The sequence below is a fragment of the Ornithodoros turicata genome, unplaced genomic scaffold, assembly GCF_037126465.1.
Source record: "Ornithodoros turicata isolate Travis unplaced genomic scaffold, ASM3712646v1 ctg00001211.1, whole genome shotgun sequence".
NCBI classification, from domain to species: domain Eukaryota; kingdom Metazoa; phylum Arthropoda; class Arachnida; order Ixodida; family Argasidae; genus Ornithodoros; species Ornithodoros turicata.
In genome coordinates, this window is record NW_026999504.1 from 23,040 (window position 1) to 46,776 (window position 23,737).

Consider the following 23,737-nt stretch of genomic DNA (forward strand, 5'->3'; position numbering starts at 1 on the left):
AACTTTGATTTGTGATGTGATGAATGTTTCGGTGACTTCCATAGGCCCGGTTTCACCAACTCTGGTTAACTGAACCAATATCAAGGGTTGCCAATCCTCGAACAGACACTTCTTTTTTCCATCGGTGATGTGGTGAAGCAGATAGTTTAATGACCGTTCATCTTAGTTCAGATGCTGAAAAGGTTGGTGAAACTGGGTCATTATGTAGCCTTTGTGTTCTGATGCTGTGCAATGGTTTTTCGAGGGATTCAAACTACAAAAAAGGGTAGTAATAAAAAAAATTCTTGGCATACCTACCTACCTACATATGTAAGAAACTCAACAGAATATAAATGTCATCATGACATTGGTAGACAGACTGATACCGAAACAAATCGGAAGGGGAGGGCTGGGTTCCACGAATGGGCACTTGTTCACTGCCTCCTCTTGAAAGAAAAGTAGGACCGAAAGTCGCTTGCTCTGTCAAAGACCACCATAATCCCCTCAAGACCGTGCCTTTTTGATGCGAACTCGTCCCCCCTAGCTTTGAGCGTAGCTCAACTGTACCAAATTGGTGGCACTGTTGAACAGTATGATGTCATTTGTTTATGATGGACAGTATGATGTCATTTGTTTTTATGATGGACAGTGTGATGTCATTTGTACCGTTTCTAAGGCACTTTGTACAAGGGTTTTGTATGCCAGCAGTCTACTGCCTGCGAAAGGTAGTTTCCGTGTCCACTTCAAGAAGACAATTTTTTTAAGAGGCTTAGAGGATGCGTAACTAATGTGTGATTCCCACTAAATATCAGAAGAGAGGTGCACACTTAAATACCTGAAACCCTCAACTCAATTAATTGTAGGATCAAAATTACGTGGGAATATATTGAGGTTTGTCTCGTTCACAAAAGACATCATTGCACACTCTGCAAAGTGCATCGGTAGTTGCCATGGCCTACATCAATCATAGATACTGCAAACCACTCATTGAGCATAGTCAGTCTGCGGTACACAAAGTGAAAAGCGTCATTGCCCATTGTGAACATGGCCATGCAACAGTGCTTGCGGCTTCGCATTTCTCACTAGTTTCTTTCATCACTTTGTTATGAGATGACTAACGCTTTGCCAATTCAACACTTGGAACTTTGGAACAACTTTGCAAAGCATATGTACTCGTATGCACTTCCTTTAATCGCTTCAGGAGTATTTCTTCCGTAACATATCTCAGCAAAGCAGTATGTCACGTAGGTAACACAATTTGGGCACAGTATTTGCTTTATATGTCCAACAAGCAGAGATATCAAATCTTTGTGCCAAAATGGTGTGCCACGTGTCCGTGTAAAGATGAGTCGCTTAGATGGAATAGGTACAGCATCTTGATGTTGAATGCAAGAAGTTAATGTAATGGGTATCGATGTTAAAATGAACTTTTTTGCCGATGACTGTGTATTGCATAAGGAGATTAATAGCGGTGATGACTGTGCATGTTAAATAATTGTTTGCAGAAAATGGTGTGAGACATGGCAGTTACCTCTTAACATAAATAAGTGTGTGGTCATGAGTGTCACTCGCAAAAGGAAACCGCTCAGTGAATCTCTCAAGGGTCTCCGAATACAAATACCTGGGCGTTTTTCTTACATCAGACCTGCGCTGGAATAAGCACATCCAATACATAACAAAGAAGGCTAACAAGAAATTATGGTTCTTAAAACGTCATTTTCGTGAATGCACAGCTCATACTAAGTTAACGGCATTCAAAACATTAGTTTGTCCTATTCTGGAATATAGTGATATTGTTTGGGACCCGTACACCATTGCGAATATTCGACTACTTGAATCCGTTCAAAGGAGAGCTTTATTTTTAAGTCGTACCATCGTCTCACTTCAGTTACTCCTCTTTACGCACGGAGTGGCCGCTGGAAGAGCGTAGAAAGACCCATAGGCTCCAGTTTCTTTTTCATGTACTCAATGGTCAATATCGAATCAATCCAGGACTATATCACTCCACACGCACCCAGATCAACACGGCTAAGCCTCAAACCATTCCAGTGCAGGACTGACTGCTTTAAATATTCCTTCTTTCCTCGAACCATCGAAGAATGGAATTCTTTGTCATCTGCTCAGGTCTCACACCGCTCTGTCACGGCATTTGTGAAAGGCTTAAACGCAGTTACATGATGTGACATATGTGTCTTGTTGTAAATTATTTTGGACTTTCTGTGCCCCTCCTACTTGGACCCTTTCAGGGTTTGTAGTATTTTATAAATAAATAAAATTTATTGTTTTTGTTGTCCATGAATTGCGATCCTCGCTCACCCCCAAGCAACAAACAAAGGTTGGGCCAAGCTAGGCTATAGTTAGGCTGGCCTACCTGGCCTTGCTTGGTACATCATCGGCCAACAAGCTTGTTTCTTGATACGGATCTGTACCTTGGCCAACGATTTGCCAAGCATTGGCTAGCCTACGTTGTGCCAAGCTTGTGCCAAGATACAGACCAAAGCATTGCAGCGGCGTCCCTCATTTTCAGACTCAATTGTCTCGCGGCGTAAGGTAACAATATGCCATTGTTTGTTTCTCGTATTTCCCACAACGTTTCCGGAGGAAAAACAGATACTATATACATAACTTGTCTCGTGAGCTTCCGCAAATTCGAGAGACCTGATCGCGTGTGAGTCAAAATGAAGGGTGAGGCGTGTCTAAGTCTAATTTGGCGCATACACAAACGACACTGATGATGAACTGCTTGTCGTATTAACTTGCCATGAAGGTATTGCTTCTGTTTCTTACTGCTTTAGCTTTGAGAAATTCCCTTGGTCCATCGGAAGTCGAACTTATGCAGCGCTAGACCATTCTACGTTTCCCTCTCGCCCAGGCGAGATTAATCAAAGCTTTCGCAAGTGCTTGGCCAACGAGCTCGTTTCTTGATACGGATCTGTACGGCCGACGGCTTTCCAATTCTCGCTCTGCCTCTCACTATGCAACGCTGCGCCAACGTTGGATGGCCAAAAGAGTCGTTGGCCAACTGCCATCCGACCTTTTGCCAACCGTCGGCCATTGCTTGCTTGGGCCATTGTGATAGTGGAACGAGTGAGAGAATTGTTCCTACTACACGCGATTCTTGCGTTAGTTGCCACAGCTCATGCGAATATACACATGTCAAAATATTAAAATCAACGTGCAGTGGCACTTTTTTCTATTGTTGCTGAGTTGAACACGCGACATCGCAAACCGAAAGTTCCAACGCGCAATGCCAGTGCGCCGCAGCAATAAATTCCGACTGTGGTCTTCAGCAGTGGAACGAAATAAACCCTTGAATTTAGAGACGCAGGCAGACATTCCAGATTTGAAGACAAAACGTTCAAGAAGCTGAGTTTTGAGTGGCTACAGATTTTTAGCTCTATCTACAGATTTTTCGGACTCGGATCTACAGATACAAGTTTGTTTTACGTGTGGCAACACTGCCCCAGAATCGCGTCCCCGTGGTTACCATTATGGATAAGCCACTGTTTGAACATTTGCACAGAGCTGTGGACACTGCGTGCAGTTAGGTCCGGCTCGTAGACCTCGTGACAATTTCACTCGTAATTGCATTATCGATCCACAACATTAGCGCCTGAAGACATGCGTAAACTTACTGTCACTGTTTGTAGTCCGCACAACTCTTGTAAGGAAGCAATGGGAGAACAGCCAACACAGCAGCACTGTCACGCAACCACGCACGAAACCGCCAATGCTGCGTTCCAGAACTCACGCGGGTACACTTGGCCACTTGGCCTTGGCCTTCGGGAGAGGAAAATCAGTTGCGCTGCGCATGCGCTAGAAGTGATGTGTGTCACGTGTCTTTCTTTGCCGCCGCCGCCGCCGCCTTGCAGTCTGCTCGCTTCGCGTACGCATATGCGCTAGCGGACAGCGGTTTGTTTGCTTGAGCATGGCTTGAGGATGAGATTTGTGGTAGTAGTGAAGCAGCTTTGCCAAATATTCCGTTCCAGTTCCTCACTGGATGTCCCGCTCGTCCGTCGATGTTCAACTGGTGAGGGAACGTTTCAGCAACGCCTGCGAGTTTCATGCTCGCGGTTCAAAAGGTGAGAGCGTCTGTACAAAATTGTAAAATGGGCCGCTCTGGGCTTCTGGGGCAGGATTTCTGCCTATTCAGAGCAGTAGTTATTTCGCAGTGACCGATCGAAGTAGCCGTGGGCCGTCGACCAGTCTGCTCGTCTGTGCTCCAATCTTTCACATATTTATTTCTCGAATAAGGTTGATTAATTGCATTTATTCTGTTCATCGGGTCCAAATTCTTCTTCTTTTTCTTCGTCCCACGGAGAATGGCCATTAGCCCCGAGGGAGATCGGCCAGGGCTATGAGGACGTCCAACGGTACTATAACTTGACGAGACAATTTGGGTGGGGAATGTGGGGAAGGTTGGTGGAGAAAGTAATGATGATTGGAGTGGAGGGGGTGCTGAAGTTCGCTTGTTTCGGCTCCATGGCACGAGGGCAAACGTCGTGCATGTCGTGGTTATTTGCGTAATTGACAAGTAGAGGCATTGTAGTATTCGTTAGCAGTAGACATTGTAGTGGAGTCATTGTGTAGTAGTCAGTGTAGATGCGTGGCTGTGTGTTTGGCCGTAGCTTTCTATTCCAGGTAAGTAGGATCCCGCGGGGTTGGATACACTACACTGAAAGCGTGGCGCGAAGTTATACTTAGATTAAACCAAAGCAGTCAGATGCCACTGTAATCTTCGGCCACCCTTTGCAGACTTATGTTGCTTTGACTCGCCTCGTGCGGGGGAGCCACCGGAATTTCTCGGACCTAATGGGCTCCTTCGGCGTGCACGGAGCACACGGCGTGGTAACACTCAGTGGGTGATGGTGGGTGGAGGGTGAATGGGTGGATGCAAAGCTGGGATTATGCAAAGGTGGGCTAGAAGCGGCGCGAGCGAGAAAGGAAGTATGCAAGCCCAGCCGCTACCGACATATCCCAGCTGGAAGTGCTGGAGGCACCAAAGGAAAGGAGGGCTGCTAGGGACACGGGAACCCCAGCAGACGGAGTGGAAGATTAATATAGGCCTCCCGAAGCCTAGCGTAAGAGCTGCATTGCATGAGGAAGTGCTCTACCGTCTCGTCCTGGCCACAGTGGGGGCACGCGGCAGATGAGGAGCGGCCGGCTCGGTGGAGATAGAAGTTGAGGGGGAGGGCGAGGCAGCGAGCGCGCGTCAACGAGACCTCTGACTGCCGAGAGAGACAGGAATTCGGCTTCCACGGGAAGCACGGATGGGCGTACTTAGGGCGCAAAATGGGGCCAGAGGATATCCGTGCAAAATGTTTGTATCTAGCGATACACACGTGTGCAAGGGGGGGCAGCAGGCCAATAACCGCCCCAGAGAGGACATTTTTGCGAGGCAGTCAGCGGTCTCGTTTACGGCAAGCCCACGGTGACCAGGGACCCACGTTACGATGATATCGCGTATGTGCGAGGGAGCGAGCGTAAGCAGAGTGGAGAGCAAGTTCTGGGAAGGAGTCGCCAAAGCGGAAACGACTGAGAGTGAATCTGAAAGCAAGAGCACCCTTTCCCAGGTGGGCGGGACCCTTTTAAGAGCTAGTATCATAGCGAGGAACTCGCTATGAAATGGAGGGGTGAAATCTGGGAGCCGCACCGGGAACTGGAAGTCGAGCTGAGGGAAGAAAAGGCCGACCCCAGAGCGCTCCTCTGAGACAGAGGCGTCAGTTGCGACCACAAGATGTAGTGGAAATCGATGAAGATGGTTCGTTAGCACTGTCTGCAGAGTACGCAAAGGAGCATGACGAACACTCGTGGGGAAGATGTCAATGACACTCACAGAAGGAGGGTCCAGCGGGGCCCCAAGTGGGAGGACATCCAAGAGCGAAGCCTTTAATGGCAGAAGGAGTTGCTGGGCGAAAACTAATTGCGGAGTATTTCTGCGGTGCCACTGCCGAGTTAGCCACAGCCGAGCATCCTTGAGAGCCGCATTATTTGACAGCGCAATGGGGTTCTGGCGCTGAGACAGGAAGACGCTCACAGTAAGTAGCCGGAACCGAGCCTTGAGAGAAGGCAACCGGGCCTCAAGGAGAAGTGCATCATTAGCCGAATACCGGGGAAGGCCCAAGCAGAGGCGGAGGGCCCGCCGCTCCAAAGTGTACAGTTTGGTTAATCGCCAGTCAGGCAGGGAAGAAAAAAGGACCGCTCCAAACTCCAAGATGGGTCGCACGTAAGAACGGTACACGTAGAGCAGGGCATCTCTGCGCATGCCGACACGGGGGCTAGAGCACCGGTGGAGGACACCGATTGCCTTCGTTGCCTTTAGACACAAGTGATCTATGTGGTGACGCCAGCTCAGCGAGTCGTCGTACCACATCCCCAAGTACTTGAGCTGCTTAACTTGGCGGACCGATTTGCAGGCCAACTTGCAGGTCGATGGTGACTGGAGTGTTCAGCGGGAACACGAGCATGGCCGACTTGTCCACATTCAGGGAAAGGTGCATAGAGCTCATCCAGGCTGCCAGGGTGTCCAGGTAGGCTTGAAGCTTGGCGTACAACTCAGACAATGAGGGTGCCGAAGCAAAGAAAGCAATGTCATCCGCATACGTAAAAGTTGTAATGCTCGGGTCACATGGGAGGGAGCTCATCAAAACATTGAATAGTATGGGAGAGAGCACCGATCCTTGGGGGACGCCCCTACTCTGGGGTAAGATGAGGAAACTAGGGAACCAGCAGAACAGAAGAACGAGCGATCACAAAGGAAGGCCATGACCCAAGCAATCAGGTAAGGGGGAGTGTTAGCGTTCACTAACTCCTGGAGGAGCACCGAATGCTCTACGCTGTCATAGGCTTTAGCAACATCTAGAGCCACCAGCCCAGAAGAGAAATCCCCTCTCGCGGGCAAGGCGGATCTGGCACTCTAGGCTGGTGTGGGCCAACCAAATGGAGCAATGCTCACGAAAGCCTATTTGTGTTTTGTTGAGAACACCAGAGGACTCTACAAACGCCGATAGCCGGCGGTGAATGATACGCTCGACAGTCTTACAGAGGACTGACGTCAGTGCAATTGGCCTAATATTGCCGAGAGAGAGGCCCCTGGAGGGCACCTTCTGAACGACGACGATTCGAGATCGCCTCCAGCCCTGGGGGATCCATGCGTGCTCCAAGGACGAATTCACAATATTCAACAATACAGAGCGATGGTTCGCCCAAAGGTGCTTAACCACCGCTGCACTAACCCCGTCAGGACCGGGAGCACTGTTAGGAAGAGCCCTCACAGCACATTCCAGCTCCGCGGGGGAGACAGCATGAAACCCAGAGGATGTAGCTGGAAGGGCAGGTAATACTACGGCTACCGCATTCGAGAACCGTTGAGCAAGCCCCCTCGCGACTCCTTCGAGGCGCGAGCTAGAGTCGGCATCGGAAAGGACGGTTAGAGCTGGGGGTGCAGTGGAGAAGGATCTGCGGATAAAAGCAATGTGTCTGTGTAGCGCCTTCCTGCAGTTCGGAGCTGAGAGGAATGAGTTGCGACCCGAATAAAAGTCACGCTTGGCGGCAGCAATTGTGCGTTTATAAAGAGCCTTGAGACGCTGGAAATGTGTCCAGTTCGCGTAGCATGTGTTAGCAAGCACTTGTTTCCAGGCTGCCTTGCGGCGTCTGAAGGCTCTCGTGCAATCACCGGTCCACCAAGGAGCACAGCTGGAGGAAGTACGTTTCTCCACCCTAAAAGTGGACTGCTGCAGAGATTGAGAGAGAGAGGAAAGAGACGAGATTGCCTTGTCTAGAGGAGGGAGATCGTCGCTTCCAGCCAGCAATGAAGCAAGTTTCTTCTCTTGCAGAGAGCGGTTACAGTGCGACCGCACAGAGACAGTGCGGAGGACAGGAGACAGGAGCTCGAAATAAATGGGTAGGTGATCGCTGTTGGTGGACGAATCGATGGCTCTCCACGAAGACAGCTTGATCCGGGGAGAGCACAAGGTCAAGTCGGTCGCAGAGCGCGCAGTCCTCGGAGAAACGTAGACGATCCATCATAGCCACAGAAAGGTTTCGCTGGCAAATCCAAGCCCACAAGTCCCGGCCTCGCGAGTCGGTCTTATGGCCCCACTGGACATGGTGGGAGTTGAAATCCCCGGCTACTAAAACATCACCAGAGGCCTTGGCCACGGCAGCATCCACGGGCCCGGCGGAGAGAAAGCCACCAGGACAATAGACGTTGATGATAAAGATATTCAGGGACGGCGAGGCAAGGCGAACGCCGAGCACTCCGCAGCCCAGAGATGATTGCTCATAGAAAAACAGAGGAAGAGTGAATGAGGGATGTGGAAACAAGTGTCAGCAGGCCACCACCGCAGCCAGCTGGTCGGTCTAAGCGGTACGCTGAAAACCGGGAAGAGAAAATGACCGAAAAGCAGAAAGCCAAGTCTCTTGAAGTAAGATAACATCTGGAGAACAAGAGGAAACTAGTGTGTTAAGGTCTGGAAGGCCGTTGAGTACAGAGTAGCAGTTCCATTGGAGCATGCGAAGGCTATCCATCAGCGAGTATGGATTCAGCCACGGCGGTGGCAAGGACGTCACTACTCACTTGCTGTTTACGACCTTTCTTATTGCGCTTGCTTGAGGGGCGCCCGATCCTGAAGCAGCAGGGGAGGCGCCGCGCTTGGGCAAGGAACGTACGGAATCTATGTCGGAATCCATTTCGAATCCTGGCAGTCACCCGGGGGGCGAGCAAGAATGGGCGTACAACCTAGAGGCGGAGTTGCCTCGGCAGGCACCGAGCCGCCAGGACCACGAGCCACAGAAGCAACCCGCGCCACTGAGGACACGGTGTCCTGGAGGGCAGCAGTTAGAGAAGCTAGCCGGGAGGTGAGAGAGCAAATGTCCTCTTTTAGCTTGCCGACAGCGGACTCCACAGCATCACTAATCATTTTCTCAAGTCTCTCCGGGGCAAGCCCGGAAGCCTGAGTCCTAGCGGCAAACGAATCACCACGACCCTTAAGCACAGAAGCAGCTTCGACACGAGAGCAGTGACGTGAATCCATAATATCCAAGAGAGCTATTTCCTGATCGCGACAGGGACAAGCCGGGAAATCAGCGTTGTGTTCGCCTCCACATAGACAGCACTTCAAAGAGGAATCAGGGGAACAAGCCTTTCACCACCCACCACCACCACCAGTGTTCTTCTTCTTCTTCTTCTTATTCTTCGTCCAATGAGATGATGGCCGTGAGCCACTAAGCCAAAGACATACTCGATGCCTCCTCTCCATCCTTCACTACGTGCATGGACATTCGAAGTAGATTTACATGTAAGGCAAGTCCGCTCACATTTGTCTGGCTACATGCTGCGTGTGCCGCAGGGTAGGATTGCAAATAATGTCGACTACCTGAAGTTCTTTTGACGTGCGCCAGAAATCTCCGCTACACAGTGCTGGAAGCAACGTGCATGGACATGTTGGGTCATCTGCTTCAGCATGAAGCCTGAGGCTGCTGACGATGACATGCTTCCGTGGCTACAAGCGTGACTGTGATTGGACGGACTCCTGAAGATTTGCATTACCTCTCACACAACCACCGATGTCCAGAGGACGTCCTGAAATGGTCAGAATATCTTTGTCGGAAAGTGACATAAATAGGATTCCTTCTGGATGTCTATTGGCGATGTCCGTTGGGACAATAAAACCACACATCCTGCAGTTATCCTGTGGCTCATGTCTCATGTCAAATCAGAGTTTGCGATTGAAATCATGTGGTACGAATTCCCTAAGTATTTGGTGGGTGTAATTCTCTCCCGACTTGCATGCCACATTAATAATACAATGTACGTATTGTATAGAAAAAGCCAAAATAGCTAGGATAAATGAAATCTCCTTGTATTTTTCTTACAAACAAACAAACAAACAAATGAAATCGATCCACAAGATAAATTGTATGTGCCACATAATGGCTAAGCTCTATTGACATGCTACACAAATATTTAAATAATTAGCCCAAAACTCATTTTATTTCTGATTACTTGATTTTATGTGTTTACGTAGTTATACATGTGGATCTCTTGCATGATTCATTCTTACTGGCATGAAGCATGCTCCAACAACACCGAATATCCACTGGATGTACGATTAATGTCCTAACGTCCGTGGTCGGATTCGTCTGTCTGATGGATATCCCTCTGATATCCAGCGTGGATGAAGAAAATAAAGCGCAGAAGTGATATCCAGAGGATATCCAGAAACGGTCATGCGCGGTGATCTATGCCCCGACAACACATGGCAGTCCTAAGGATGTCCCATTTACCTCTGAAGCTGGATGTTGGAATATCCCAACGATAACGAGTTTCGTCCGACATACGTATATGTACGGTCACAGATCCAGCGGAGAAAGGAATCCTCTCGGACGTCCGACAGACATGTTCTGCGCTGCTTGCCCCTGACATCCTTTCTTTTTTGTCTGAGATTCAAGCTCTTGATGTGACATATTTAGTGAAACTACTATTTTTTGTACCGTTTATGTGGATCAAGAGACATGCCGTGACTCAAACCGGAATCAGATTTTTCATTATTTTCGAGACATAGCCGACAAGAAAAAGTGACGGTAGCTGTGAGAGTATAATCCTCTGTGAGAGTATAGTCCCCTCCCCTTCAGTTATTGTACCCTATAAACGTGACTTCCCTCTTTCGGAAACATCAAAGAACTAGCACATTTCTTAGAATATTCGAACTTGGCAAGTGCGCACAACACGTCAGCGAACCGACACAAACTGAACAACGAACAATGAGAGCCGAGAAGCGATTGCTAATATGGTGGATGCTTCTTTTATTTTTTCTTGTTGGCCGTGATGAAACATCTTCGGCCGTAATGAAATGTTACCGTTGGAAAAGTTCGCCAGGTTGTGGGTGTAGCATTTACTGTGTTAACCATTAGTTTAATGTAGCTCAACAATTCCGTTTGATTAGTTAAATTATTCACATTAATAATATAGCATGTGTGCATTAAAATTAAGAATATATTATGCCTGCTTTATTAGGCGCATTAGCCTGAAGAAATGTCCATAAAACATCCCACACTCGTCCGCTTAACGTTAATATGGATATCTTTCGCACGTCCCAGAGGACTCCTTCTTTCTCTGACATGGACATGTCAGCGCACATATATTGGACGAAATTCGTTATCCCCAAGATATCCCAACGTCCAGCTTCAGACGTGCATCGGATATCCCTAAGACAGCGGTGTGTTGTTGGGCTGGATGTCTGTTCACTCTGTTGGACGTCAAAGACGACTCCTCCTTTCTCTCACTTGGACCTGTGAGCGCACATACATCGGACGAAACTCGCTATCCCCAGGACATCCTAACATCCAACTTCTGACGTACATCGGATGTCCATAGGACAGCCTTGTGTTGTTGGGGATATGGTGTCACCACCATCAGGGTGTCACATCCCAACGTCCATTATAGACATTCAAGATGTGTCCTGTGAACGATGGAAGACCCATCACCAGCGGCATAAACAGCGACCAATCATCACGAGGACAGAGGTCACCTCTGCCTCAAATGATAATGGTATAATGGTACCGTCACGTTACACGTAAGGTTTGTCTGTCTAGTGTGGCAACATGTTGCACGTGCCGTAGGGTAGGACTGCGGATAATTTGGACTATCTGGGATTCTTTTGGCGTGTGCCGGAAATCTCCGACACACGGTGCTGGAAGCAATGTGGAGGAGGCTTAGTGGGGGAGGCTCTGTGTTGGGGCTCAGACAGACAGATGCGGGCTGGGGCAGAGGTCCTTCCCCACATTGCTACCGACTTCTGCCCCAGCGTGCGTCTGTCTGTCTGTCTGAGCCTGCGTAAAGCGGGCTCGTGAAGAGCAGAGAAAGGGGCAGTCGACGCTTGGGCGGCTTGGGCTCGAAGCAAGAGGTTCTACTCGTTGGTCTTTGGGGACTTTGGTTTACTGGCGTCATTTCTAACTTTTCTGGACCTACCTTTCTTTACTTGTCCATTTCAGAAGTTCTATTACTCAACATCAGCTTTTGTAACCCATCAGAGGATGAAGACGCAAATTTTATGTATCTTCTGATATTGTAATGTGATCCGCAATAATCATGGAATAATTGTTGCGGTATATAATTATTGTAAGCAATAGTGATCTTCGTAATACTTCATAATTATGGGGCAATCACAATCATATAATGTTAAAAATAATTTGGAGTCGATTGAACATCATAGAATGCTATTAAGTAAAAAGAGCAGTAGAGCGCAGTAGTAAGTACTGACCACGTTTATCCGGAAACGCACATCTTCGTCTGGACGCCATTAATTAGCAATTAGAGCTAATTGGGACCCCCCACATTAATCAGCACCCTCCAGGGAGCCATCACACTAATTGGGGAACGTCTATCTCGCGTCCAGACCAGTTGTGCGTTTCCGGATAATCGTGGTCATAAAACATAAAAAAATAGGCAGAAAATAAAATAAAAAGATAGAAATAGAGTGGAGAGAAACAATTTATTCGAAAATCAACGATGCCGCGGCGAAGAAGCCGCTCCGCAACACCCGAGTGACCAGCGCCCGCCATGTTGGTAGTTTGCACCAGCAGTTGCAGAGATCGACGACAGGTGGCCACTTAGTTGCACGGCATCACACCAGATGGCGCCACCATCATAGCTCTAGACGAGAAAGACAGAACAAGATACTAGCGGCAGGTAAAAATGACAGCACTGCTAAGCAAGTCTAGGCATGCGAGAGAAAAGGCCTAACCGCTACTGCTAAAAGAGCACGGAGAAAACAGTACACATCGGGGAAAAAGGCTTACGGGGACGATCGCTTAGGCCTAACCTCAACGTCACAACACTATGCAGCTAACACAAGGCGGGAACCACTGGGCACACATCGCTAAACATGCGTCAACACGAACAAAAGGCTTGCTCACCGCAAAACAAGTCTAAACATGCGAGAAAAGGCTTAACACGAGCGCGGTCAAATCACTCGTTGGTCACCGCTAAACACGGCAAACATACGAGGAAAGAGGCTTACGGGGGCGATCGCTTAGGCCTAATCCCAACACTACGCAGCTAACACAAGGCGGGAACCACACATCGCTAAACATGCGTCAACAGGCTTGGACACCGCAAAACAAGTCTAAACATGCGAGAAAAGGCTTAACACGAGCGCGGACAAATCACTCGTTGGTCACCGCTAAACACGGCAAACATACGAGAAAAGGAGCGCGTCAAATCACTCACCTTTTCCCCCGCGGCAACTTCCAGGCAGAAACTGAGCGAGCGCGGAGAACACACGTCTGCTCTCTACGAGATCCAGCCAGAAACTGAGCGAGCGCGCGGAGCGCACGTCCGTCTTCCGCGACGGTCCGAGAGAAACTGAGAGAGGCGACGCGCAGCGGCAGCTATGGATGCGCGCGCGCCCTCTGCTCCACCCGTCCGCGCATGCGCGCGCGCGCTGCTAGCTCCCTCTGCGCCGGCCGCGGGTGTTTTCGGTTTCGGCTCTCTGCTGCGCGCGCGCTCCTAGCGGCGACGGGCGGCTTTTCAGTTTCGCTTTCATTCTCCGTTCTTTGCGCGCGCGCGTTTATCTGTATAAAGGCAGCGCGCACCGCGCTCGCGTCATCATTCTGACCGATACGTGGAAAACGCCATGTGTGGTTTATTCTCCTGCGTTTCTCGTGGTCGCAAGGAAAATACAAAAAACGAAGAACTTCGCGAATTTATACGCGGCATCGTGAAGGAAGCCTTTCAAGTCCACCGCCTGGAATGGTTGCAAGCACGTCAAGAAATGTGTCAGGACAAGATGAAGACGCTCGACCGCATCTTAGCGGCGGACAGACTGGCGAAAAAGAAGTCCAACTTTAGCCTGGACAATCTGTATTGGGAACGCAGTTCCGATGTAGAGGACGACGACGAGGATGTGTAAATAAAAGCGATGCATTTCTCTTCGAGCCTCAGTCTCTTCTTTCTCTTCGTGAAACGTGTACGCACGTAACATGTCTTCCCCCGAACTTTTTCGTTTCCGCCATCCTTTTCGCTGTATCTTAAGCGGTCCCTCCATGTGCGGCAAATCTACGTTCGTTGCTAACGTGTTGAGGAACCTGAACGACGTGGTAGACAAGCCTCCGTCACAAATATTCTACGTGCAGAAATATGCTTCGCCGAGCATGCAGGACGAATTCGGGGACTCCGTAAAATTTACCAAGGAGCTACCGCGAGAGTGGGACACGTCGCGCGCTACGCTGATTCGTCGTCGACGATCACATGACCGACGCCGGTTCCTTGAAGGAGGTGACCGATCTTTTCATTCGGGGTTCTCACCACGCCAACGCGTCGATCTTCTTACTCGTTCAAAACATCTTTTTTCGACAGTAGCCATTTTAGAACAATATCCTACAACGCCAGTTACGTCGTCCTGTGGCGCACCGTGCGCAGCGTGCACCAGATGGAACATTTCGGCCAACAGCTATTTGGCAGAAAAAGATTGGAGTATTTTCTGGACGCATATAAACAAGCGATGTCGTCGCCCCACGCATATTTACTCGTGGATCTTCACAACTATACGCACGAGGATCACAGGTTCGCGTAGCAATATCTTTCCGGGAGAACGTCAATATATCTACGCTCCGAAATGAATCTCCGCCCTCACCTCACTTTACTCAAAGTACTCTCCACTCTACCCCCTCCACGCCGCCGCGACGTCTTGAGACGTTCGTCCTCGTCCGACATGAAACACCTCTCCGAAATTTGCCTCAATGTATTGAACGGAAAGGTGGCTCTAGCTCCAGATACGTTCGCGCGTTTGAAGAAGCACAAACGCTTTTTACGACGGCTCGCCTACAAAAAGATTCACAAGAATCCGCAACGTTTGAAGCGCTATCTGTCTCAGCAGCGAGGACAGGGCGTTCTTTCGTCGGTGGTTCCTCTCCTGCTTTCCGCCGTGTTGAACCTTTTCGCCAATGGCCAAGAGAATTGAAGTGACCACCTCCTCCTCCATCGGAAACATTCTTTCCTCGAAGGAGAGTGACGACGTCAAAGTGAAACTCATACTGCAAGCACTGTATCGCATACTCAAGCAGTACGGATTTGACCCCTACGACAATAAAAACAAGGCGTCCGACGCTACAAATGACTTTGACTATTCGCTCCTCTCTCCAGAGGTGGACGAAGAGGAAGCGGAAAGGGTCGTCTCGGAATTAAAGAAGGTTCTTTCCTGGGATCGCGAGGGTTGTGTCTCCGTGTCGGGCAAGCCCATCAGACACTCCTCAGTTTACGAACTCGTCAATTATTTGTTGCAACGTAAGATGGGAAAGAAACCTTCCTGGTTCCCCAAAGTCTCGAAACTATTGCGTCTGATTTCTCTACCCAAATCTCGCGAGCCTCAACAGCAGCAGCAGAAGCAGGCCTCCATTGCGTGGACGACTTATGGAGGGATATGAGAAACCAGAGGGTGGTTTGGGGGGTGTGGAACGCTATAGAAAAGCGCATCACTTGAGCAAAAAGAAGGCTCTCGCCATTCTCAGAAAGCTGGATGCCTACACGCTCCACCATCCGGTCAGAAGAAAGTTTAATAGGAGACGCATCATCGCGCTCAAGATCAACGACGTGTGGCAAATGGACCTCGCCAATTTTTCAAAATACAAGAGATTCAACGGTGGCTACCGCTACATTCTCGTGGCAATCGATTCCCTCTCCCGCTTTCTGCGCACCCTCCCGCTAAAGACGAAGCGCCCAGCCAAAATGAAAAGGGCCATGATAAGACTTTTTCGGGGAGGTAACCTACCTACACGCATCTTTTGCGACAGAGGCGGGGAATTCTACAACAAGACCGTCAAGGAGTATCTCTCACGAAAGAAGGTACACATGTATTCTACCTTCTCTCCAGTAGTCAAAGCATCGCAGGCAGAGCGCGTCATACGCACTTTACGCGACAGAATATTCCGTTATTTTAGAGTAACGGGAAAATACCACTTCGTTTCCGCGCTTCCCAAGATCGTGCGCGACTCAACACCACCAAACACAGGACTTTGGGCATCAGCCCGTCCGAAGTCACGCCCGAAAACGAATTGGAGCTGTTCAATAAGATAAATGGGAAGCCCGTCGTACCCTCCGTGAAAAAGAAGCTCAAACTGGGGGATAAAGTGAGGGTCCTACTACACAGAAAAGGTTTTCATAAGAGCTCGGAAGGGAGTTGGTCGCCTCAGATTTTCACCGTCTCCCTGCCTGAGAGACACCTCTCCTCCAGTCGTACACCTGGAAGATTACCGGGGTAAGGAAGTGGACGGATCTTTCTACCCGGAGGAGGTACTCGTCGTAACCCGAGACGCCAATCAGCCGTGGCCAGTAACGAAAGTGCTGAGAAAGAAGCAAGTGAACGGTCAGAGCTTCTCCTTGGTTCGCTGGTTCGGTTACGACAAAGAACACGACAGTTGGGCTCCGAGCAGCGACGTGGTCAAGATTGGGAAATGATGTCAGACATCTACGTCCACCTGCTCTCGAACGCCAGCATGGATAAGTTTCCCTCGAATAAACTCAACGCCTTCACGGTAGCTTTCGATAGTCCGCTTCAGCTCTCGAATCGGTATAAAGTCGGTCTGATGGATCTCAGCATAAGTAACGATTTTTTAAATATCGGGTACGAAAGGCAAGATGCGAAAATCGAGGTTTCTTTCGAGGACACGGTCGAAGCCGGCAGAACTTTTCGTGTCACCTCGGATCTCGAGAGGGATTTGGGAAAGCCCTTTCGGAATTCAACGTTTCTTTCGCGTACAATAAATCGCGATACGACTTCGTCTTACCCGTGGACGTGAAAGCCGTGGAATTGGACCCTCGGCTCGCACAGCGCTCGACGCCTCGCTAGCGTCCCGCGAAGCAGGTCGTGCGGGTGAAAGCCTCCCAAATTGAGCGAACGCGAAGCCACCTCCATCTTATTGGAGCACGCCGCACCCGTCGCTTTCGGCGACGTCACTCTGAATTCGGAAACCACGTCCCTACGGAACACACTCAACAAGTATTTCCAGACGCACAAGCTGGACGCCTCGCTAGAATTCGCGGATAACGTCTACTCTCTGAAAACACCGAAAGGGTTGCACGTACCGGAACCCTTTGTCAAGCTGCTACATCTCACAGCCGTCGAGGGACACGAAGAAACGCTACGCGTCTCTCTCCCCGTAGCGCGCCGATTTTCTTTCACGATCAAGACGAAAATTCCTCGATCTTTGCAAGTACATGTGCCTCCCGGCTATTATGCGACGCCGCAAGCACTTCTAAATGCGATTAACCAGCGCGTAGGCGAACGCGCGCGCTTCAGCTTCGACGGAACCGAACAGAAATGTAAAATTCGGCTTTCCGAGGGCACCTCCACCCTAAGACTTTCCGAGTACCTGGCCGTGCTTTTGGGCTTCGAATCGCGTACCGTGTTCACGAGGGATGAGGATGCCACGAGCTCCGTCGAGGTACTCCTGGAACCCCCGTTTCACAACATAATCGTCTACACGGATATCGTGGAACCCACGTACGTGGGGAGCGGGAAAAAAACGATATTAAAAATACTACCCTTTTATTGCGAGAAAGACAAGCACATCGTCACCTACACGTTAGATAACATCCAGTATTTTAACCTGTCTCAATTCGAAATTCCCTCAGTGACGATCGTTCTCGCGGACGAAACGGGAAGACGTTTGCCGTTGCGGTCCAAAGGCAGAACCAATCTAACGTTGCATTTCAAATATGTACCGTAATTCCCCCAAAATAATTCCCGTGTACACGGGACCCCTTTTCCAACGAGGGGGCGGTGTGTTGAGCAACATATCCAAGTTTATCGTTCCCATCTGGCAGCAAATAAAACCGATCGCCAAGAGAACGTTGAAGCGCTTGGCGCGGAATTTGGCCGATGGCGAAGGAATATCGCGCGCAGTAAAAAAGACGGCCATAGCAACGGGGAGAGACGTGCTGGATTCCATGGAGGGCTCTGGAAACAACAATGGGAAGAAACGCCGCAAACGACAACAAAAGGCGCCGACACACGACGCACCTGCAGATATCTTTGGTACGCCGTGAAGGTCACACATCCGCTGCGCGCGCTCCGTCATGACGTCAACGAAAGGAAAAATACAGACGCCGATCTGTCTAACGAGTGATGTGATGATATTCGAACCCCCTTCCATTCAATACGGCGTGGAAGATACTTCGTACCAACTTTTTTATCCGGTCAACGGGGTAAATAATTCCGTGATCGAGTTTTGTATTCAAAATTTGCAAAGGGCACACTTGGATCTCTACGGCAGTTTCGTGTCTTTGACCGTGCGCATTGTTCGCGACGACGGGGAAGAAATGGACGAGAAAGATGTCGTTTTCCCAATAAACCACCTGTTGAGCGGCATGTTTAAGACGGTCACCGTTTATGCGAACAACAAGCTCGTCAGTTCCAACGAGTTGTACGCCTACAGGAGTATTTTGGACGTCGTGCTTCATTCCACGCCCATGGCTCAAGAAACAGTGCACGCGGCTGGACTTTATGTCGAGGACGACGAACATTTAAAGGACGATTACGACGTCTCGTCTCGCGGTCCGAAACAACGTTACGAAGCGACGAAGGGTGGAAGATACTTTAACCTGGTCGGTCAGATCAATACCGACCTGTTTCAACAGCCGCGCCTGATGGTACCTGCCGTCGAAATTCGCGTCGTTTTCCTATTAAACAACGACGAATTTAAACTCGTATCGGTCCCCAAAGACAAGAAAACGTACAATTACGAGGTGGACATTAAAGAAATGATGTTACACTTGAAAAAGGTGACGCTGGCACCTTCCCTGTTTTTGGAATACGAGCGTCGGCTTCAGACCACGCCGGCCATCTACGTGTTACGCGGATTGGAAACCAAGGTGCGGAGCTTGAGTGCCGGGAGCTTGGACGCTCACTTTGAAAACGTTTACCCCGAAAGGGTACCTTCCAAATTATGCGTCGCCCTGCTCGCCACGTCCGACTTTCTCGGCGACATCCAATCGAACCCCTACAAATTCCGCCATTACGACCTGTCTCATTCGATGCTCTCCGTGGACGGGCAGCAAGTGCGAGCCGAGTACGACTTTCAGAACGACCTCGTCAAAATTCCCTACTTTAACTTCTTGCAAGAACTGGGAGAGAAACATTTCAAGTATAGCTACGAGCGATTTAAAACGAACGGGTTCCTCCTCTACTTCAACCTGGACGTGGACAAGTGTTCTTCTCCTTCGCATTTGAACGAGTGGCGAAAAGGAAACGTTCGCCTGCAATTACGCTTCGCTAAAGCCCTTCCACACGCGGTCACCGTCCTCTTGATTTCCGAGTGTCCCAAGCTCATGTACGTCGACAAGGACCGTACGGTCACCTTCCCATAAGAAAAGATGTACGAGAGCGACATCTTGGAACTCGTGTCCCTGAACCCCCTCGCTTCCTCCATGCTGAGAGGCATTTGCGCTTCTGACGAAGCCTTCGTTTACGCAAACCCGGCTATTTAATCATCAATACGGAAGAGCGAAGAAGGCGCGGGCAGCACTGGGTGCTCTACCTGAAAAACTACGACGGGTCTGCCGTGTTTTTCGACAGCTACGGACTTCCCCCCATCGAAGCAAACCTTCGAAGGACTTTACCTGTAGTGGACGAGTATAACGACAAGTGTATTCAATCACCCTTTTCGCCTTACTGCAGGCTTTTTTGTATCTACGTAGCCACGCGCATGTCGAAACGCTACAGCTTGAAAAGTTGTGTATCCATGTTTTCCTGTAACCTCGAAGAGAATGACGAAACAATAAAACGTCTCCTCGTGAGCGAACTCGTTTCGTAAAAAATAGACTATTTATTTATTCACGACATACACAAGACCCTTGCGAGACGATCTTCCAACGTGCTGACCCGACACTCACCGTCGTCGTCGCCGGTCTGCACCGTGACGTCGAGGGATGTGTGGAGAAGCCAGTAGCGACGGACGATGGGTCGGTTGAAACCCGCGTTGATGAGACACGGGTCGACTGTCTCTCCTCGTCTATACTTTTCCAACAGCTCGAACTTGTAATCTACGAAACGCTTCATTTTCTTTGCAATCTTCCCACTGACGGTGAACAGACGTAAGGGTATCGTCTTGAGAATCGAGCGAAAGTCTCCCTCGCAGCTATCGCCGTGAATATAATCGCGTAATCGCAGCAAGTCCCGATACATTCGCGTTTGCACAAAGGTGGCAAACCTCTGCTCGGGCGTCATCATGACTGAGACGGAATGAGAGTAGACAACCTTTTTTTTTATTTCTCGTTACACATGAATTAGGCTCCAGCTTTGGTTTCGTAGCCGGGAAGGCAGCCCAAATACGGACGAAGGCTCGAGTCTAACCAATGGCTGGGGTTTCTCGACCAGAGTCCACCGCAGCGACAGGTAGTCAGTTGATCGCCGATTCGCAAAAGAAGGTCTTTGGAGGAGGCTTGAAGGTTAGGATCAAGGGCAGATCTCCCGTCAGTAGCCATTCGTAATCTGCAACGAAAGGAGTGTGAGAAACGCGTTTTTTTTAACTCAAACACACACACATACAATCTTCTTCAGTCACAGAGTGACACTGATGGTCCATCTTCTCCATCTTCCTTCAATAGTCGTAGTCCTTCGCAACGTACGTCGAACGGTACCGTCCGACAGCCGAGAAACGGGCGAATCAATCGGTCCGTCCAATGCTTTTGCTCTGAAAAAAATGTGAACGATTATAGAACGTATTAAAAAAAAATAACGAGGAAGCGTACCTTTGTACCACAATCCACCGCAATTGGTGCAGAAGAAGCGGGCGCTGCCAATCTCCCGAAATATGTGAGGCGGGAAAAAACCGACTTCACGCGCAGCAAAAGTGTTGTACACTGGAAACGAAACTCTTCAAACATTTCGACGATGATGATGATGACGTCATGGGTATTACTTACGAGGATCTACCAAGCTGATCATGATGGAATGACGATCGACCATTCGCTTCGACATTTATAGTAAAGCTTTGCCTCTCACTCTCTATGACGTCATTGAACGTGTTTAAACATGTTAAGACGTGTTTGAACATGTTTGGACATGGGCGGCGAAGTCGCCCCTGGACACACTACTTCCTCTCTCTCTCTCTATGACGTCATTGAACGTGTTTGAACATGTTGTGACGTGTGTAGACACGAACCCCGCAATACGAAAAACGTCACGCAGTACAAATTAGATTGGTGGTTAGTGTGTCGCGCCCAGTGTAGAAGGATCCTGGGTTCGAATCCCACGCTGGGTCTTCTTGTCGTCATGTACAAGTCGTCCCAGAGTGTTAGCTAGAAATTAGTGTAATGTTTTATTCAACGTCGATGGTATTATCATTGTCATATGCGACATCGCAAAAAGGCGCGAAAGACGGAAGGCGGGGTGGTCAAAGTACAGACGACACCGTCGCAATGCGAGGAGGAGGAGAGCGGTGTAGCGACTATAAAAGGTGCGCTGGTTCTACGACGATTGACAGGAAGCCCACGAGGGGCATCCATCCACGACACGAGGCGTTTCGTGGACCAAAATGTAAGTTGACCGTCTCTGCTGTGAGAGTGTATTCTATGTATGACATTGTTTTTCAGGAACCGATAGCCGCTGTCACCGCATGACACTGACCACAGGGACTCATCCCATCCTCTCTCATCATCATCAATCTCAACCGTTCCTCAACTGAAGGGAAAAGTGAGCATTGTTTCGTGAGGGGGAATCTCGTACTGATTTTGTTTGACCGCAGTGCCGCGCTGTCTCGTATGTCAGTACGACCCCATCGATGCCATGCTCGTGGCCGTAGAAAGAGAGCACGAAGCTAGAATAGAGAATCTCGGTAATAGCCCAGTCGTCCTTTCAGATGACGACGACGACAGAGACAGTAGTCCGCCTTTCGTAATACCTGAAACGGACGATGACGAACCCCTAGATGGACATGACAATGCAGACGAATTGCTCATGTGGGAAGGGGATCAGTCGTATGCAGATTCATTCCTCTGTCTGGTAGGGTTCGAGATGAATCACCAGATGCAAGCCCAGAATTTCGAAACGAAGCTGAGCCTGTCCAGGGTCGTAGAATCGTTGAACTGAGAGAATACGTCGTAGAGAATCATCCCTCCGTCACGGAGAGACGATTCCTTCCTTTTTTTGTCACAGATGAGGCATTTGACGGAACGGCTACTAGGTACACGCTTCTCTGTTCCCCGCACGACGACAACGTCGACGATTTGCGACTCTATCTACCGAGCATAGCTCCAGTAATCACGCGCGTCCTCGAAGCTTATCCCATGCCTTTCAAATTTTGTCTGTGCTCGAAGGTGCTCATGGTTAATGGCCGACGGGTTGACTTCGCATCTCCTTCACGTGAACCTCACATGAGAGTCGTTCATAACCGCCAAGAAATCGAAAGCGCGATAAATGCTGCCATCGCAGAGTCCTCGCAACGCGTTGAAAACTATGCGAGAGAAGGGTCTGGTTTCACCTCGAACGACGTCCAATGTGTCGACTTAAAACTAACGCGCTTAAAACCGAAGCGGATTGGATGCACGATCGAGCTTCCCGAGCTGCTAAAGAGAAAAACAAAGACTCTCACAAACGTCAAACTTCCGCCGAATCACGAAAACGAGTGTTTCAAGTATAGCGTGCTGGCACTCTTACATCCTTTGAGGAGCAAACCAAACCTGCATGTAAGATACCACAAGTACATGAATCCTTCCCATCCGGAGACGCGCGTAACGTACTGGCCGCCCTGCTTCCCAGTCACTTACGAAGACATTTCCCTGTGGGAGAGAAAAAACAAAATCTCCGTCTACATCTACGTGTTCGACGAGCAGACGAGTTCGATATCTACCGGACGGGTTCCCTGCACGCTCTATAAGGATAAAGTCCACCTGCTCGAGGTTAGGGAGCATTTCTATGGGATCCGAAAATTTAGCACTTTCATGGGACGAAGTGACTACTTTTATTGCGAGAAATGCACGTCCGGTTACGGAACGAGAGAGGCATTGCAGCAACACGAACGTCTGTGTCGAGATGTAAACGAAGTGATTCTCGAAATGCCAAAAGCGGGGGAGTGTGTCTCCTTCAACAAGATACAGTACATGCATCCCTATCCCTATTTCGCGGTGTTGGACACGGAGAGCGTTTTGGAAAAGGACGCGCTCGTGAAGAACGCCTCGAGTGTGCACAGGATGAGCTCGTATAGCATTGTGCTAGTGAGAAGTTGTGATGGGAAAATAATGGACGTAGATGGCTATTTGGGACCCAACGCGGCAGAGAAATGCTTGCTCTCGCTCAAGCGATTTAGTGATCAAATCGATAGGTTGAACAGTTGTCCCGCGCCGTTGGTCATGAGTATGGAAGACCACTTTCGGCACGCGAGCGCTACACACTGCGAATTTTGTGGAATCGAATTTAACCGACATACGCGGAAGGTATCGCATCACGACCACACCCGCTTCGTAGAGTCCGGTTCTTCGAAATTTGTCGCGACGCTGTGTGATACGTGTAACCTTACGTGTCGTAATACCAAAGAACTCGTCGTGTGCGTGCACAACCTGCAGTACGATTTGAGCTCCCTTCTCCGCCACATGCACGTTCTAAATCTGGGCGAGCCGTGGATCTTAGCTTCGAGCTCGGAAAAGATAAGAGGGTTCAACATTGGCGATCTCCATTTCCGCGATACCACGCAGTTTTTCAACCTCCCCTTGTCGAACCTGGTGGAAACCCTGCTCGCCAGCGGTGGTGAAAGCGCGTTTCAT